General features: G+C 37.9%; 1 pseudogene; it reads right to left on the bottom strand.

Moving 5' to 3' along the window:
- Nucleotides 1-5,900: 5,900 nt before the first annotated feature.
- On the bottom strand, nucleotides 5,901-12,087 carry LOC113085485 (tripartite motif-containing protein 35-like; annotated as a pseudogene).
- Between the last annotated feature and the right edge of the window lie 5,972 nt (nucleotides 12,088-18,059).

Raw genomic sequence — 18,059 nt, 5'->3', positions numbered from 1 at the left:
CCATGTCTGTAATTTGAAAAGTAAAAATACACCCTCAAATGACCTACCATATTTCGCCGAACACAGAGGACCTGTGATAATATTAGTCCCATATGAATCTGCATTTCTGTGATTTGGCCAGCTTTTTACTGTGTCATATATAATGTTTTTCAAGGTTTTTGTTTACTGAGTGCCTTTTTATCCACCTTTTTTTTGTGCAAAAAAGAAAAAAAGAAAAGAAAACGAAAAAAAAGAAGGTGGCTAAGTGTTTTGATAGTATCTTGACTGCTGGGTTGTATCACTGTATACCATACTACTATACAATTTTTACTTTCATGAAAAGAAAGTTGAAAACCATCAGAAGAGTGAAAACAAGAATGAATATAGCTGCAATTACAGGGTCAAGCACAGCAGAGGCTAAATGAGGAGCAAAGCATGGCATGAAGCATCAGACCAACTGCAATAAAGAGTTATTAAAGCTGTTTTAGGATGATTGTAGTTGAAAACATACACAGCAGCACCACACTCTATTTAGCATAACACCGCCCACAATAGGCTATTGGGTGAACTAGAATGTTGTAATGTATTCCTAGTACACAGATTCCACATATTCCACATAGCCACGTATCTCTCTCTAAATTGCTTTCTATATATAGCCTACTCGAAAAAGTGTCTTAAATAAGTCTTTAGTAATAACATCATAAGTCTGGTTGCTGTTTTAAATCGATGGTATCTTTCCAGAGCCGATAAAAAGAAGACAAGAAAATGCTTTTGATTCATGCTTTATTTGTATGCGTCATATTTATATACTTTCATTTTTAAAATAGTGTTTTCTGGCTTTATTTATGCACTAGGGTCTATGCTGAAATGTCTCAGTGTACCTACAGCTGCAGATTCATTTGATGCTGCTACATCTGGAATTATTCATTGCATTCCTGGTAAAGAATATATTTTTATTCAGTTTGCAATTTGATATAAAGCATTGGTTGTATTCATTTTATATTATACAACAATGTAGATGCATTACTGTATTGAAATCAGTCATTACATTGTCCATTAATTTCTGTTATTGTATATTTAAGGGCCATCCGCTGATCCTAAGGCAAAACATCAGTCTTCAGAATCCCATCCATCTGATTCCCAAGTTATAGAGGCCACTCCGACCGAGGATTGCATACTGGATTGCACTCCTTGCACTGAGTGTGTCATATGATGAGGTGATTGATGATTTTGCAGTCAAGATGTCACGCAAAGTAAAGACCTAAGCAATCTTTACCCTTGAACCCTTGAACAGCCAAAGCAACATTTCTCAGTTTTAAAGTGCTAAAAGTTTTATTTACCAGATTGGAAGCACAATTAACATGTTTTCTTACATACATAAAAATAGTTAATATAACTTCCAGATTGGAAGTTATATTAACTACCCGTTTCAGTACAGGGCTTTCGGTATGGTGCACGTGTGTACCGAATGACCGAATGCAATTTTTTGTATGTGGAACGTAGGTACGTTTTCGTGTTTCCAAACAAACATATTAAGTGGTGGAAGTCTCTGCATTCAGCGCAAATCCCGCCCTGCAGCTGATTTTAAGGCCTGTGACACACTGGCTGCTTGGCGTTTCTGCTGCGTGTCAGTTGCGTGATGGCTGCTTCGAATTTTATGTGTCTTTACACACCAGAATCATGCCTGACACGGCACTGGCGCGCTGCTGATACTGTAGGTGACATAAGGCATTTCTCAATGCCGATGATACTTCCTTGGCAGGACTGATCCTTCCAAGTCACTTCCTTCAGAGGCTAGGCGAGACTCCTCTTTCGCATTCGGAGAACACGTAAATGGAACACGATAGCAAGTGCACGTAATTGCGTCATTACGTCAGTGAAAAGGTCCATTTGAATAACGCTGTGAATGGTATCATTAAATTACTTTGGACAACTTAACTAGTTATTTATAAAAGAAATGCCGATGACGCAACCAATAATTTACAATATCAATACAGTAGTAATCTGTACTAATTTAAACGTCAAACTTTACTTATATTTACTACAGTTATAACAAATGTTTGGTAACGTAAATAAAAACCGTTAACGCTCCGACTACGCTAACGTTCAAAAATTGTTCATTTTTGAACTAGATAGCAAAGCTGCGCGCATTGGATTGTGGGTGATTTGAGAGCGCGAAGGATACACACATGCATCCTTTCCTGTGTATGGGATATTCTTCGAATGAAGGACTCAGTCCTTGGTTGAAATTCCGAGGATCCTCGACATTGGAACAGTCCTTCGACGGATGTTGATGACGTAGCATCCTCAAAATACTGGCTACCGAGGATCCTTCCTTGACATTGAGAAACACCTATAGGGAGGCCGCTGGGGCGCCGACAGACCAGGATATTTTCTTCACGACAACAATATATATACTTTTCAAAAGACATCAATACAACTATGAAAAAAATTATTGTAATTCAAACGCAGCTCCGTCGGCATTTAAACAGACCTTTGCTCTTAATTCCGATCAGTCCAACGCAATAACGAAATCTGAGCAGGTCTAAAAACTGAAACTGTTGATGCTGGAAAAGTGATATATATTTTTTAAATATGAGCAGGCATACAAGCTGGGATTGGTAATGCTGCACTGTAATAATAGTTATTTATTTATATTTTTCATTATATTTTATTATATGATATTAATTTGAGACTGAGTATTTTATTTAGTGGAGAACTTTGCAGCAGTATTTTATTTCTTAGTCTTTTTTTATTTTATTAAAAAGTATAAAAAAATTTGTAAACAAATTGTAAAAAAAAAAGTTTATGGTTATAAACAACCTGCAGTTTAATGTTTGCATTTCTTTCCCTTACTGTACCGAAAATGAACCGAATCGTGACTTTAAAACCGAGGTACATACCGAATCGTGATTTTTGCATACCGTTACACCCCTAATATATATATATGACCAGAAGAGAAAATTAGTTGTCTTGGGGGAGATTCATGTTTTTGATAAAGGATTACTAGAGCACATGAATAAAAAAAAAATAATAATGAAGTGCATGGATAAATTATTTATAATAAACACTACAGTATTCCATTAAAAAAAATAAGACTTTTCAATTTTAATTTCATGGTGAATTTAAGCGGCTCATGTTGTTATGAAAATAAAAGTTTTTTAGCACTAGATTACTTGGAGGATCATCTCTTGAAGATCTTCTCCTGCAGACATGATACTCCTGAGTTTTCTTGGTTCTCCAAAACTGTTGAATACACTCTTTACAGAAACTTTGACTACATGATTAAAGAACAGGATCCTTAAAGATTTCACAGCACACGGTACAAGAAAAATCATCTGCAGATAGTGAATCCATTTTCACTCTTTGAGCTCCAGCAGTCGAAAATGTTTTTTCACTTTCTGAATAATCGTTTAAAATATGGAAAGTGAAAAATACAAAGATATGCAGTCTTTTTATTTAAAGTGGTTCTCTCATTTCTTTACTGATCGCTGATTCTTTTTTTTTTTTTTTTTTTTGAGATATTGAGGAGATCAAAACAGAAATAGACAGAAGGAGTGACAGAGTTTGAATGTTTTGAGGGTGGAGCTCATTGGTCACTAGGCCATTTTGAGGGGGGCTGTTTAACTGTTTAAATCATGACGTTGTTTCACCTTTTAACCTTCATCATGAGTGAATTACGGTCATTCGTAGACGTTTGGATTAACGTTAAATTAGGTGTTGATTTTGAAAAAAGAGAATAAACATTGATAACGCAACGTTGTTTCACCGTCGTACAATTCAACATGGAGGAATACACAAATGTACATTCAATTAGAGCCCAGTGTGAATACATATGGATGTTTATTAAACTACGCTACAGGGGAACATGCAACATCTGACTAGACATAAACATACACATATTAAACATAGATGCCAACGCAAGGAAGGGAGAGAGAAAGAGAAAAAGAGAGCGCTCGAACGCAAGAGAGTGGAGAGTCAAGGTAGTATTTACTTTAAACTAAATCACAACCTGTAAAGAACCATCAAAGAATCTCATCACCTTAATTAAAAGGGGTCAAAGCCTAGAAGCGCATCTAAATAGTTAACAAGCGGTTACTTGCATTGGTTCTGGAGTTGCTGAGTAAAGTGTCCCAGTGCATGTATAATAATAAACCTTCTTCATTTCATCCATTATCCGTCATTTCACTGCTCCGAAGTGAATCAACAAAGTTGCTGAAAACTGCCAGAAGATCGGACTCCTACCGGAAGGGTGTGGGAGAGGTTTTATCTGGTTTCCCAGTAACACCCCTTTTGGTTGGGTTGACCAGTAACAAGGCATATAGTTCCAGTGGGAAAGTGTTTCTTTGTCCCGGTGACACCTCATTTACATATTTTATGACTGGTGTGATTACAAATAGTATGATGCATTTTAGGATCACATAGAGTACATAATTGTTTGAGGAATAAAAAGCAGATCATTTTGATACAAAGGAAGAAACATGTAGAAGATCTTAAAGCAGAGATACACTCATATATCTGAATATAAGCATTGAGAGTCTAACTAATACAATAAAGACTTGTAGGCTACTACAGTAGTGAAACATACAAAAAAAATACATGCATACACCAGATACATTTGTAACTGATTAATAATAGTCTAAATTAATAAAAGTGTGTGTGTGTTCTGTATTGTGAGAATGTGAGTTGGCTGGTCAGCCAGGCCCATTTGGTGTGTGGCATCGAGGGCTATCTAGTTATCTCAGAATGTGTTTGAAGTCGAATTGTGAGACCCGAGAGTTGGTCTGTTCAGTATCTTCCAGACAATGGGGTAAACATTGTCATTAAGCACTCATATAAATGTATACCATGGGCCCAGATTCTGTAATTTATATGCAAATGTTAAAAGGCTAAAGGAATCCCTACAACATAAAGCCTAAACGATCATACATGATCCTAAGCAGATGCTACACATAAATAGGTAATTTTAAGTAGAAAATTAACTACAGATATCACAAAGCAGTAAGTTGCTAAACCTAATGACAAAATAAACCATAAAACAGTGTAAATACAACTCGAAAACAGTGAAAATTTTAACCTTAAATTATTAATGCACCAGTGCATGATGGGAAAAACTGGATTTTAACTTTTATATTTACTTTAAGTATCCTTGTAAACATAAACAATTCCAAGTAAAATATGCTTATAATTTCAAACTTTAATTTCTACAAGCTTAAATTGATTAGTAATATAGAATTTACTTTATTTTTTTAATTCTTGTATTTAGTATTTACTTCACCACAAAATATTTTTTTTATCAGTGTCAGAGAGTAATTGACTCCGTCTAGAGCTTTAAGCAGGTGCACTTATTTTTCAATTTTTGAAGCGTATATATGCCGTATGATTATGTGATTAAAATCATACTTAAAATATTTTACTGAGGTGGGGATTATTGTGAGCAAACAAACTTAAATTTTTAGTCTGAACACACTTTATATATGTAATCTGATATCTTTTTTTCTCTCTGAACTGAATTCTGAACTGCTGCGTGAATTTATGCATGAACATTCATCAAACATATAAGGTGTGAATTCTGGGTCTGGTCCTACTGATTTATAAAAAAAACGGTAATGTACATTCTAAAGTAACGGTTGCCTAAAAAAACTCACACTTCGCTCAGCTAGAATATTTTAAACTCACGTGTGAAAGGGTTAAACTAATGCTGCTGAAATGGAGATCAAGGGGACTATGAAGGTGTGGCTCCAGCTGGCAGATCAAAAGGCAGACTTCGGGAGGCAGACACACTCTGTGAGTTTAAAAGTCCCAGTTTGATTAAAACGACCCAAACAAGACAGGTGTGAATACACCCTTTTTTTGGAAGTCACCATTATAGCAATCAGTGTTTGTTTTAGTTGGATTACTTTTTATTTATATTTGTCACATTTTTTTTTTTTTTTTTGTAAAATAAGCAATGTTTTGAAGATGATAATAAAATGATCTTCTATAAGACTAGAGTGTGTCAGGTGATCAGATTATCGGCACGGGGAAAGGTGTTAAGAGTTTAACTTTTTTTCAGCTGTCAAAGATTCTAGATCCTCACCACCAGTGAAGGCAGGTCGATCCAGACATACAGGTGCAATGTTTACTAATTGGACTGTAAGATTCGCAGAAAGGAAAATGCAGAAATCCAGAAGAATGGCAAGACAGTGTCAGTGAAGGTGGTTGTGAATGTGTGTAGATGTGTGTTAGTTACAGGATCAGAGAAGGACACTGTTCCTCTCTCATAGTCCAGATCCACTCTCACACGCTCAAGATCCTGTTCAACAGGAAAACCAAACAGTGTAGTTAGTCCGTACTGCACACCCCAGACTTCGGTGGTATAGAAATCACATCCCTTCCTTTGGTTTGATGCTGTAGTTACACCAAGACTCCACTTGAAACATGCTTTAACCTCCACATCCCAGCAGTGTGTTCCTGATTTAAAACCCTCTGAGCCCAGAACACACGGATAATGGTCAAATCTCTCTGGATTATTAGGAAGCAATTGTTTGTTCTTGCAGTTTCTCATACTGGTCAGATCATCAGACAGGACGAGCCACTGATTTGCAGTGTTTGGATCCAGAATCACAGGCGCTGATGAAACACAATCAACAGCAGCTGCTTTTATTCTGATGTTCATATAATGATCAAGAGTGAACCCAAGATTATTATGAATTATGAATACTTGTCCTAATGATCAAACACATCATACATTTTCCTCTGATCACAGTCAATGTTACAGTAAGTATGTGATGTGTAGAAATCTGCTGTAGCACTGTAACTGTAAAGATCATGTTCTTCTCTTGTTTACAGCTCATTTTGGTGCCATAGCTCATCTGGTTATTCACACATAAAGCTAAAATATGGAAATATCCATGTGTCAATTCTAGTGTGTATGTGTAAGAACACAGATTCTTCAGACTCACTGTTTTGGATGGTGTCCTGCATCTTCTTCCAGACTCTGAAGGGCAGGTTTCCCAAGTATCGTGGCACATGAATCAAGGCTCCAGAAGGTGTCTGTGGATTCGGCTCTGATGAGATCTGGACTCTAGAAAAACATTCAGGATCAGAACTGCAGTGACTTTGGCTTCAGAAACAGATAGACCAGAGACACCAGGAGATCACTCACCTTTCCATTGAGACTGGAAACTCCTGCAGAACAAACACACCATTTATCAGCAACAACTCAATCAATCAATCAATCAATCCATGATCTGAAATAAGACCTTTAGAAAGCAGACATCATTGGCTTCCATCATCTGCTCTGTCTTTTTGACTGTCTGTGAAAGAGCTGAGATGTGTCTGTTGATCTCCTCCAGTTTCTCCTTCATCATCTGCTTCTTCTGCTCCTCTTCCTCCCTCAGTGCAGTGATTGTAGCTTCTTCTTCATCTCTGAGAAACTGATGAAGCTTCTCAAACTGCAGTTTAATCTGATGCTCTGTGTGCTCAGCTTGAGACTGAAATCAATCATATTCACTTCAGTCATATTCTAGAACTGACCTATTCAACTGGCAGCCCATGAACCAAATTCTATAGTTATAGCAACAGATACTCCAAAATGAAAATTAGCATTTTCTCACCCTAGGCACGTCCAAGATATAGGTGACTTTTTTCTTCTTCAGTAGAACAGTAAAGAGGGTTTTTATCTGAAACTGTTGTTCTTGGTGAGTCATAAAATACAAGTCATTGGCTGCCTATTTTTGAGAATTAATAAAAGCAAATCAAGGACCACAAATTAAATACCAGTGGCTCCTGACAATAGAGATCTTATGAAGTGGAATGACTGGTCTGTGCAAGTAACTGAATATTGTTTACAATATTATAAACAAGTATTTTTATTTTATTTTTTTACCATTATTACTACCTGTAATCCAAAACCATCATCTTGGCTGGCCTGAGGGTGAGTAAATTAACAGCAAATTAAAATTTTGGGGTGACCTATCCCTTTAAATGAAAGATTGCTAAAGAAACACTTAAAGGAAAATTAGATTATATTACCAGTACAGTATAACCAGTTGATGGCTGCAGCAACACATTTTTACTCCCAACTCATCACATATTGATGCTTGCTCAGGACCCTTTGGCATCACTTTTTAATGCACCCCTTTAGCGGAATTTTTCGACATGCTGGGTCCTCGGTTGCTTTAAATAAGAAACCTTTATATATACAGATGCAAAAGGCATTGAGAATTTTACCAAATGATTATTTTGGTCTAAATGACTCGACTCCACCCAACTAATGTTATAAGCATGAGCCCCATCAGACTGGTCGTGGCGGAGGTGTTGCAACAATATATAGTGATATTCTCAATGTTACCCAGAAAACAGGATACAGGTTTAACTCATTTGAAATACTTCTGCTTAATGTTACACTGTCAGATATGCAAAAGAAATCTAATGTATCTCTTGCTCTGGCTACTGTGTTTAGAGCACCAGGGCCGTATGCAGAATTCCTCTCAGACCTTCTGGTTACAGTTGATAAAGCGCTAATCATGGGAGATTTTAATATTCACGTTGATCATTCAAATGATGCATTAGGACTTGCGTTTACTGACCTAATAAACTCTTTTGGAGTCAAGCAAAATGTCACCGGGCCCACTCATCGTTTTAATCATACACTAGATTAAATTATATCTCATGGAACTGATCTTACTGCTAGAGATATTGTATCTCAAAGTGATGATATTACAGACCATTTCCTTGTATCGTGCATGCTGCGTATAACTGATATTAACTATATGTCGCAGCGTTACCGTCTGGGCAGAACTATTGTTCCAGCCACCAAAGAAAGATTCGCAAATAACCTGCCTGATCTATCTCAACTGCTATTTGTACCCAAAAATACACATGAATTAGACGAAATTACTGACAACATGGGCACTATTTTCTCTAATACATTAAAAGCTGTTGCCCCAATCAAATTGAAAAAAAGTTAGAGAAAAACGTACTGTACCATGGTATAACAGTAATACTCACTCTCTCAAGAAAGTAACTCGTAGTCTTGAACGCAAATGGAGAAAAACTAACTTAGAAGTTTTTAGGATTGCATGGAAAAACAGTATGTCCAGCTATAGACAGGCTCTAAAAACTGCTAGGGCAGAGCATATACACAAACTCATAGAAAATAACCAAAACAATCCAAGGTTTTTTTTTAGCACAGTGGCTAAATTAACAATTTACCAGATGCCACCTGATTCAAATATTCCATCAACTTTTAATAGTAATGACTTTATTAATTTCTTCACTAATAAAATAGATAACATTAGACATACAATAGCGAATGTAGATTCTACAGCGTTTAACACTTCAGTTTCATCCATCGCACCCAAAGATAAACTGCAGCGCTTTACAAATATAGGACAGGAAGAGCTAAATAAACTTATCACTGTATCTAAACCAACAACATGTTTATTAGATCCTGTACCCACTAAATTACTGAAAGAGTTGTTACCTGTAGCCGAAAAACCGCTTCTCAATATCATTAACTCGTCGTTATCTTTAGGTTACGTCCCAAAACCATTCAAGCTGGTGGTTATCAAGCCTCTTATTAAGAAACCAAAACTAGATCCTAGTGAACTGGCAAATTATAGGCCTATTTCAAATCTTCCATTTATGTCTAAAATTTTAGAGAAAGTTGTGTCTGCTCAATTGAGCTCCTTCCTGCAAAAAAAATGATCTGTATGAAGAATTTCAGGTTTCAGGCCCCACTATAGCACAGAAACCGCACTTGTTAAAATTACAAATGACCTGCTTCTTTGGAACGTGGCATTTTGTTTAGGATTCTCTGATGAAAGCTAAAGAAAACATCACTGATAGTAAATTAACATATTGAAAGGATTTCTAAAGGACTATGTGACACTGAAGACTGGTGTAAAGGTTGATGAATATACACACATACACACACACACACACACACTACATACATTTTATCTTTATATCCAAATAAAAATAGACTATAGAGATTCAGTATATGACCAAAGTTACTAGTAACTAACTACTTGAGTGGGGTTTATATATATATATATATATATATATATATATATATATGATACTTTTTTACTCTTACTCAAGTAGCTATTCAGACTATTACTTTAACTTTTACTTTAACTTGAGCAAATATTTCTATAAGTACTTTTACTTTTACTTGAATACAGTTTTTGGGTACTCTAGCTACCTCTGGTGGTCAATAAGGGAACATGCAACTGCGTCAGAAAACCTAGTTCAGCAGTTATAATCAAATTTGCAAAAATGTCAAAAGAATTGATTCTCACCTTTATGTATTGAATTGTTTTCTCAAACTCTCCTTTAATTTTTGCTTTGTGTTTAGGTTTCTCTTGAAAGAACTTCAGTGCTGTATAGAGCTTCTCCTGGAATTAAAATGATTGAATGTATATGAGCAAAATGATGCAGAGAAATTGTTATATATTTATGATATACAACTTTTATAAGTTTTTATCCTCATATTTAAATCTGTCTTACCTTGTATGATGAAACAATTTCACTGATGGGTCTAAATGTGTGATTGTTGTGTGTCGGTGAATCCCTGCACACTAAACACACAGGATGTTTGTCCTCCAGACAGAAGAGTTTGAGTTTCTCTCCGTGTAAACTGCAGATCTCCTCAGATCCTGATGAACTCCTCTCATTCCTCTCCTTCAGGAGCAGATCACACAAGTCTTTTAACACATGATTACATATAGGATCATGACTTGCCAGTTTTTTGCAGAGAGGACACTCCCGAGTTTCCTCGATTCTCCAGAAATGTTGAAGACAGTCTTTACAGAAACTGTGTCCACATGATAAAACTTCAGGATCCTTGAAGATTTCATAACACACGGGACAAGAAAATCAGCTTCAGAGATCGAATCCATTTTCACTGTTTGAGCTCCAGCAATCCAGAATTTTACTTTCACTTTCTGAATGATGTTGCAAAATTTAGTTACCACAAGAATCCAAGAATCACAAAGAATTGCGCAGCCAGGGCCACTTATGCTTTTAGGGGCACACTTTTAAAATGTATTTTAACCTACCTTCTGTATTATTCATTCTGTCATTTCTGTCATTCTGTCATAAGCTAACAATTTCAACTCAAATGTTTCATCGTGTTTACACACACCAGCCACAATAACACTGTAACACTGATATAGGTTTATGTTTTATTTATTTTTTTCCTTTTGATTCTATATATTTCCAAATGTGTTAACTATATCATGAAATATCTTTATTCTCAAATAGGTTTAAGTAAATGAGCACTGTAGCTTTATAGTGTAGCTAATCTATATGTCTTTCTTACTTAAGTACCAGATATGGGTGTCATGCCATAAAATATTTTTTTATATGACTGACTTTGTTATTTTATGTGAATTTAATAAAAACATTGTAAGTTATTAATTATAAGACTTCAATTTTACAGAAGAAGAGCAAATAACATTAACAAAAAAATATTCTTCTTTGTTCTTTGAGAGTTCAAGCACTCATATAAACTCCCATTAAAAACACTGAAGCTGTTTACATTCTGAAGTGAATTTCTTACATTCATTTGCATGACCAGCCAGCGAACACAGATTTGAATTTAGCAAATATAGCTTACAGGAAAAACTGCATTGTACCCAGATTGTTTGGTGAAATTTAGAGGGGGGCCAAACTTGTTGACATGGGGGCACAGTCAGAAGAGGTTCGTGCTGCAGAGCCAGGTGAAAGTATAAACAAGGCTTAAAGTCTGGTAAACCGTCTATAGAAGTTGGCAAAGCCAAGGAACCGTTGTAACTCTTTGATGGTGGTAGGAGTGGGCCAATCTCTGACGTCATTTACCTTCCCCTCGTCCATCCCGATGCCACTTCTGCTGATGTTGTATCCAAGGAACTGCACTGAGGGCTGATGGAAAGAGCACTTTTCGGCCTTGAGATAGAGTTGAAAGGCCCTCAGGCGTTGCAGGACCTCCACAACGTGGCGTTGATGTTCTGCCAGGCTCCAGGAGTATATGAGGATATCATCTATGTAGACAAGGACGAAATTGTGGAGGAGCTCCCAGCGCACCTCGTGGATGAAGTCCTGGAAGACGGAGGGGGCGTTAACAAGTCCATACGGCATCACGCAGTATTCATAGTGGCCAGTAGGGGTTATGAAGGCTGTCTTCCACTCGTATCCGGATGAGGTTATAGGCGCTGCGGGGGCCCAACTTGGTGAAAACAGTGGCACCACGGAGATGTTCCAAGGCAGCTGGGACGAGGGGAAGTGGGTACCTGAACTTGACAGTGATATTGTTGAGAGCCCGATAATCAATGCATGGTCTTAAACCTCCGTCCTTTTCAAGTAGGGCTCGCTGCAGCCTGCAGTGGACATCCAACCCCGCCCACATCCAAGCGTGACGTCAGATACCCCGCCCACATCCAAGCGTGACGTCAGATACCCCGCCCACATCCAAGCGTGACGTCAGATACCCAGCCCACATCCAAGCGTGACATCAGAAACCACACCCACATCCAAAGATGTCACACATCCAACCCTGCCCACCCGGATATGCCATCATAAACCGCGCCTGTATCCGTCTACGTCACGTTCTCATTAAATTTCAAACAGGAAGAAGCGTCGAGAAGACACGGTGAAGAAGTTTGTGTTGATTTTAATCGTTAAGGAAATATTGTTTTGCGATCGCCAGAAAGAGGAAGAAGTTGTTGTTTTCTGTATTTGCCAGTTGCCCAGAAGAGGAAGAAGTTATCTGCCATGGATGTAAGTAATGAAAAAGTTTTTAGCCCAAAAGTGTTTTTCACACTCACTGTATGTCTCTGCTTAACGTTAATAGTTAAAATGGTAAAATGTACACATTAAATTATCAATTAATATTTTGTTAGACATGAAGTGAAATGATAGCACAATGATAACTGTTTTGTTATGAGCCTTAGTAAAGTTACAAAGACATGTTATAAGGCTACCAACACTGCTGTGTTTATTTTCACAATGTCTATAATACTTCTAACTGTATCCTGATAAAACGTATGTGCATTGATTCATCCTTCATGTTTTTTTTTTATATCCCTGACACATAATACTGATTTCTCTCTCTCTCTCTCTCTCTCTCTCTCTCTCACACACACACACACACACACACACACACTCGCACTTCACCTCTCTCACATACATGTACTCAACTGGCCCCACGCAAAACACATGGAATATATTTAATTATATACACTGACAACCCTTGCACAATAACTTGTTTGAGCAGCCACACAATTTCACTATGTCTTACTTGATAACTCTCTGTTCGTGGCAAATCTTTGTATCCTTCTATATTAATATACATAATATTTATCATATTTTACAGTGTCTTACACACCTGCAGTCCAAACCTGATCCAGAACAGTTCTGCCGTGATGGGGGGTTTGAATGTTCTCTCTTACACTTCACCTAGAGAACCACATAAGTCATGCAGTGGAGCATGGAGGTATGGTTAGAGCATGTCTTTAGATAATGATTGTTTTTGTGTTTTTAAATGCATGTATATGTATGTTGTATAATCTAAACACGTATGTGAATCTCAAAGAACAACAAGATGAACTCTAGTTTCTTGGGAATCACTAAAGTGATGAGAATATTGTTGTTATTTATCTATGTGTGTTTTGTAACTTGCTGTGTACACTCTACACTTTTGTTAATTTTTTTTTCAACAATCCTACAGGTTACTTAATCTTAAAATGAATGGCCCATGGAAGATCATTAAAACCAAGGTACAAGAATGCAATCATCAGTTGTAGTTTTTTTCAGTCCTTGTTCTGTAGTTTTATGTAAAAAAAAAAAAAAAAAATTATATATTTAAATATTTGATAGAACATTCCAACCCAGAGAGAGGGACTGGATTGTGGTCTGTTCATGCTGATGGTAAGCTGTGAATTACAGATTCTGAGCAGTTATGGTGATGGCAAAAGTTTAGTTTAGTTTAGATGCAGTATTTAGATGAATACGGTCTTGTTATCTGTTCGGTAAAGTAAATTGGTGTCAGTTCATTTCAATATTTGAATTTTCTCAATGGTATTTGTTGTCTCTTTCAGTATGCACTCTATATGGCCCTGGACTGGACATTTGACTTTAGCCAGGTGATGACCTCAAATTTTCTTTTGGAAGGTTTTCCTTTTTTATATATTTATTTTTTCCAGAAGTTTTTTCAAATGCATTCTTAGTTTTTTATTTTGTGTTTTTTCTATTAGGATGACATCCCTCAGCTCCGAAGGTGGTGGTGTCGTTTGCTCTTGCAAAACATGTCACATCCAAGGTGCACACAACTGGTTAATGAAATGAAATGGATTCTTCTGCATTCAAACTACCCAGACACACTAAATGTTTCCTCCTAGAACGTTAAGCAGTAACAAAACTTTGGAGAGGCCACAATGTTGAATGTTTAGAAATGTGTTGAATGCTTTGAGTGGTTGGAAATACTAAAAAGATGCTCTACAAATGGTCCATTTATCTAACCTTTGAGTCTGTCTTTAGGTTGTCAGAGTCCACCATCACCAAACAGCCAGCTAGTACAGGTCAAGATGACAGTGATGAGGTAAAAACTTTATTTATTTATTTTTTTGTGAAAATAATTATAGTAATTTTAGATTTACCCCACAAACACAGTTTATTTTGTACTTTCAACAGAAGATTGAAGAGGAACTGAAGAGGAAGTTCGAAGAGGAACATAAGGGACATTGGTGTAGCATGGTGCTGGGTTCAGAGCCACTGTGAGCTGTTCCATGGAGAGGTGACGGAGCCTGAATTTCTCCAGATGGACGAAGAAAAACAGTCTAATATAAATCAAAGACTACCTGAAAGGAGAGACTGAGAAAGCAAGGGATGCCTGTGTGTTTGTCTTTGACAATCGCGAGGATATGGAAACATTCTTATTAAAATGTGTTGATGAACAGGGGCTGAAAGTCAATGCCATGTTTCTAGTTATTTAATTTATAATAATTTATTTACTCTACATTGTTGAATATTATTGTTTTGTGAAATAAATATAACAATACCCAGTGAAACAAGGGATGTCTTTTTATTGATCTTTATGCATCCGTAGGACTTGGACACATTTTTATATATATTTGTGTTGATGGAAAAAGGCCCAAAAGTCAATGCCATGCTAATTACATAATCTATCAAAGCAACCAATGACTTAAGCCTATGTATGTGTAGCTTAGTCTATATAGACTCTATATAGACTAAGCTACACATACATAGGCTTAAGAGCAACTACATTTGTATTATTACATTTGTATATATTATAGATAACCGTCAATCCTATCATGCAAATGTAGTTGCTCTTTTTTGCGAGGTGATAACCTTTTTTTTTCCATGTACATATAAAAAAATATTAGTGTGTAGATCATAATTGTTCTTGTATATAATTAAAAGGAAAATAAAAATACTTTAAAAAAAATGTTCCTGAATTTGGCAAATTTATATACTTCATTTGGTTTTATTTAAAATAAAAGAATTATGAAAAATAAACACATTTAAAAATAAATAAATAAAGAGGGGAGGATTCCAGTTATTGCATAACACCCATATTTATCCTTAAAATAGTTATATGATCACTAACATTCCCACCTTATAAGTGAAACATATTTTTAGAGAATTAGATAAATAAAAATGTCTTAAACAAAATTGTCTACTTAACTTTGATATTGTCTAAGGTATGTTACAATCGATCATAAAATATGTGAATTTGTCATTACATAATCGAACAGCGAAAGGTATAAATATTTTATTAATTTGCCTAAGTATAATCAACCAATGCAGGCGTTTTACTGGCTGTTTGGATGAATTTACTTCCATACATTAGAGATGTGGCCTAGGTTTAATTTCTACTATTTAAATTTAGTTATTTAACCTGCATTATTAAAACGAAAGATAACATTACTTAATTTGATCCCCGAAACAATATACTTCCGCCATATTGATTTAATTTTGTTTACGTCTTAAAATTGTACTTTGACAAAATGTTTAAAAAAAAAAACAAAAAAAAAACATACTTCCGCCATTTTTGCACATGCGCACAACACAAGGGTGTTCACCTGGCATCACCCGATTATGTATTTTTACGTATGGCATAGACGTGGCGTCTGACGTCACACTTGGATGTGGGCGGGGTTGGATGTCCGCCGCAAGCTGCAGCGAGACGCTCTTCGTCCTTTTTCTCCACAAAGAAGAAACTCGAAGCAGCAGGGGAGGTCGATGGACGAATATAACCCTGGGCCAGCGCCTCCTTGATGTATTCCTCCATGGCCTTCTCGTCCGGAATGGATAGGGGGTATATCCTTCCTTTAGGCACTGGTTCACCCAGCAGCAGATCGATGGCACAGTCCCACAGCTGGTGTGGAGGCAGCTTGGAAGCCCGTTTGGGGCAGAAGATGTCACTGAAGGGGGCGTAGCAGGTAGGGATGGCGATGGATTGGTTTTTTCACTGGGCTGTCTATTGAAGTGGAACAAACTGGAAGAGGTTGCCGGAACTGGACAACCTGAGATGCAGCTCTTGAAACAGGCGTCGCCCCACTTCAGGGTGGACTTCGCCCGTCTTCCAGAAGATTACGGGATTGTGCTGCTCTAACCACGGGCGCCCTAGAATTACGTCAGCGGTGAATTCCTTCAGAACCAACAGATGGATTTCCTCATGATGGAGTAGACCGGTTTGGAGGGAAATGATATCCACACTATGACATACACATCTTCTGCTTAACGGTTTGCCGGTGATAGTGTGGACTTGGTAGGCTGATGGCGTTGCCGTTGTAGCAAGCATGAGCTGACAGCAGAGGGCGCTGGAGATGAAGTTGCCGGCTGAGGCAGAATCGAGGAGGGCAGAAACTGAATGGCACTCACCATGGGACGAGGACAGACGGGGCATACAGTGATGGCATGCCCTGGAGCTGCACATTAGAGGCACAGATTCTGGGCCAGCCGTCTTTGTCTTTCAGCCATAGAGAGACGATATGAGTCCACTAGCATGGGTTCGCTGGCTGGTTCTGGGGAGCTGACGGCCTCTGGTCGGCAGAGGGGCATAGAGGAATATGCCTGGCCCTGGTGCTCTTCTAAGCACGACTGCATACGGGTGGCGAAGCGGATGGACAGCTGGATGAATCGTTCAAGCCCGATGGTGTCCTCGTATGCAGCGAGATGCAACCGTACTCAAGGTTCCAATCCCTGATGGTAGGTAGTCAGTAAAGCCTGTTCGTTCCATCCACTGGAGGCCGCTAGAGACCTAAACTGAAGGGCATATTCATTGACAGACATATTTCCCTGTTTGAGATTATACAGCTTCTCACCAATGGAAGAGTCCCAAGCTGGTCTGCCAAAAACTTCTCGGAAATGGTCGATGAAGCTGGAATAACACTGGATAACTGGGTTATTTTGAGTCCATATTGAAACTGCCCACAGTAGTGCTTTACCTTGCAGTTGAGGAATTACAAAGGCTACCTTGGATCTCTCGGTGGCGTACAAGTGCGGTTGCATCTCCAGGACCAGCGAGCATTGTAGGAGGAAACCGCTGCACTCCTCCTCCGAACCAGAGTAGGGCGCCGGCCGGGCCATGGGACTGGCGTGAACGAAAGGTGAGGAAGTGCTGGCAGGTAGGAGCAGGTAGTGTTGGGTAGAGTGCTGAATGGATCCGTAAGAGCTGAGTGAAGACGTCAGAGGAGGGAGGTGAACCACACACACGCACACTGGGGATCTTGAACTTTGGAGAATCGCTGGAGAGAGGCAAGTAGAGGAAGAGTTAGTCTTTTGAGTTAGCATACAGGTAAGACCTTGTCGCGAACGAGACCGGACACTGATTGAGTCCGTATGTGGTATTTATGGTGCCGAGGTGATTGGGTAATGATGAGGGTCAGGTGGATGTGCTCAGTACTCAGGTGAGGGCGTGCGTTGTGAATGAGTGGAGGTGGAACCAGGTGTGTTTGTAACACTTACACTGAAAAAAAAAAGTTTAATTTGTCCAATTAAAAAATGGGTTTTGTGTGTGTGGTGAGTGTTTGTGTGTGTTTTGACATATATTCTGCAAGGAAAGAATAGAGAAAATATGAACTCGATCT

The sequence above is a fragment of the Carassius auratus genome, unplaced genomic scaffold (assembly GCF_003368295.1).
Source record: "Carassius auratus strain Wakin unplaced genomic scaffold, ASM336829v1 scaf_tig00041669, whole genome shotgun sequence".
Classification (NCBI taxonomy): Eukaryota; Metazoa; Chordata; class Actinopteri; order Cypriniformes; family Cyprinidae; genus Carassius; species Carassius auratus.
Note: the sequence above shows the minus strand (reverse complement) of the source record. Positions and strands in the feature narration are given on the sequence as shown.